Raw genomic sequence first — 2,730 nt, 5'->3', positions numbered from 1 at the left:
GTCGGAATCCATGGAATCCGACATCCACTTGGAATCCGCCGGAACTCATGGGGGATGGTAAAGACCTCGGCTTAGCTGCCCCCTCGGCCGATCACCTACCCAGCAATGTTTAAAACTGTCAGCCGGCCTTGCATAGCTTAGCTATCTTTCATCAGCCAAAAAACTGTCAGCCGACCTTGCATTGGTTAGCTATCAGCCGATACACAAATACAGGGACTTGACTTCCCAGCACAGCTTCCTCCTACTGATTGGTTTATGATAAATCTATGTAGCTGGCCGACCCTTCTTCACCTTGATACTGGGATCACATCAGCCAATTCATCAACACAGGGTTATTGGCCCTCATCGGCCCATCAGCAGGCCCCATCAACTATGGCCTGTTTGTATTGTCGGGGCTCTCAGTGTAGCTGGGTGATTCCTACTAACTGCCCTGACGTAGATACCACCGGTAGTTACTAGACTGGAATAGGGATGAGGTCTGTAATCGAGTTGTTGTATGGAGTTAGGTCCGAAGCATAAGTGTACAGAGCTAAGTCCAAGAAGCTGGGAGGCACAGAGTTGAGTTCCGGGACAGGAGGAATGGAGTTAAGTCAGTCAGAGATGAAGGTAGCATGGGCTTGGAGTTGGAGACTCAAGAATACGCAAAGTGAAGTGAACACTAAGTGAAATGTTAGTGTATCGGAGTTACACGATAACTCAGTGTAAGGTGGATTTGGCGTCGGAGTTGAAGTCCGAGGCAAGTTAGTAGAGATAATGCAGATGAGAGGCTGAGATGAGAGGACGAAGGAACAAGACAGAAGTTAACTTTAATATCAAGGATGAGGATACTTGGTACATGCGAGGAGTATTTATATGAGTCAAAGAGAATAAGGTCTGTGAAAAAGGAAAAGGGGTCAGTAACTCCAGTACAAAGTAGAACAATAGAGAGAACAAGGGCCATAAGGGAAGTATCATGGAGGCAGAGATGATATGTGAGGAAGCGTGGAGTTGGAGTTGAGGTTTATTGTGAAGAGGGTTTTTGCCAAGGCGGAGGACAGGAGACTTGGCAGAACAAGAACAATAAGCGCCTTGTTCTATTCGGAGTTGTCGTGCTTGGAGTTGGATACACATGTTCGGCATTGGTTTACCAGAGTACAAGGTCAGAGTTGTTTTGGTGTTGGAGTCTGAGAAGCGAGTTATGGGGTGGTTAGTCATGTGAGGTTGTAGGTCACAAGGATGGTTCGTGACAGTTGCCTGCACAGTCTTTTCAATCCCCCTAAATGAAATGCCTAGGCAATTTCATTCATTCTTGACAGCTATTTCATTGCTACCCACCACATTTTTCATTTCTCCTTGGCAATGAAATACATTTCATTCTTTTGCTTGTGCTTTTTCATTACTTTTTCATTCTTTGCCAACTTGATTTTATTTCTACCTACTGCATTTTTCATTCTCTGCCAGTATCATTTCATTCTTTTGCCTGCACTTTTTCATAACTTTTTTCATTAAGTTTGGGAGATCACTGAATATTCTCAGAGGTATTCAAATATTCATTGACCCTTGTTCTTGAACTCTACTCCCTTCAGGATTTCCTAAGGAAGAACAGAGATTATGCGACGGATATCCAAAGCATCAGCAATCTCTGCTAACAGTTCGTGAGCTGAAAACTGAGTCATACGGAAGTACAACTAGTCCTCACACCATAGTAATAGATTCCCTCATTCACCAGACTTCCCATTGTTGCTTGACCACCCACTCCTATCATTACCTCACAGGACACCTATTCCACTAGTTTGAATTTCACTTGATGGTTTAAATTCCAGTCACTTATATTTGTACCAGTGAATTTATGGTTTGTATTCATAATCTTTACCATATTTTATAAACAGAAAGAACTCATTAAAACAATATAGTATTTGATACTGGTAATGTATCTACACATGTTGAAAAAAGAATCAAGTCAGCGTGTTGCTTTGTCGTGCTGCATGTCAAAGATGAAGAGACAGTGCATCGGACAAACAAAGGTCCATCTCCTCCTCCCCCATTTCCACTTCCGCCTCTTTGCAGACTTCTTCATTTTTCATCAAGGGTCTAGCTCTAGACCTAATTCATTCTTCCTTCTACCCCCATTCATCCCTTGATTCAAGAATTTTTTTTCTGTGTCTCATTCCTTGTTCCAGGTCCCTGCACTGAATTCAGAATCCACAGAAAGTGCCAGCACCTCATGGGCTCTTTCTGCAAAGTTTCCACATCAGAAATTAGCACCATCAAGGGTCCTACTTGACAGGCCAAACGTGTTTCACCCAGCACTTTTGTGCAATCTTTGTGGTGAATCTCCATTTGAAGGTGGGTAGGAGGCTGTCCTCCATTTTCTACTATTCAATTGTTCACTTTTGTCTATTTCCCTATCAGATATTTTTTGGGGGTATTACTTCAGAATAATAGATGGCCATGGAATTTTTTATCTTGTAGCATTTCCATCTCTTTGCACAGTGTGATTCCGAACATTGTAATTCTTTGTTAGTATGCACACTGAATCACTTTCCCATTTAGAAGATACACTGTTACATCTTCATTTCTACCAATTCACATACCAAGAAAAATAATATACTTACTTACTACCATCATCGAATAAAATGGATAATGGAGGGGTGAAGGTACAGCAAATAGCGCATGGCATGTGTCTCCAATCAATGATTTCCGAACTTGCCAACACAATTCATTTCAATTGCATCCGTCAAATGTTCCATT

Source organism: Laccaria bicolor, genomic scaffold (assembly GCF_000143565.1).
Source record: "Laccaria bicolor S238N-H82 LACBIscaffold_68 genomic scaffold, whole genome shotgun sequence".
Taxonomy (NCBI): Eukaryota; Fungi; Basidiomycota; class Agaricomycetes; order Agaricales; family Hydnangiaceae; genus Laccaria; species Laccaria bicolor.
This window is presented reverse-complemented; position numbering follows the sequence as displayed.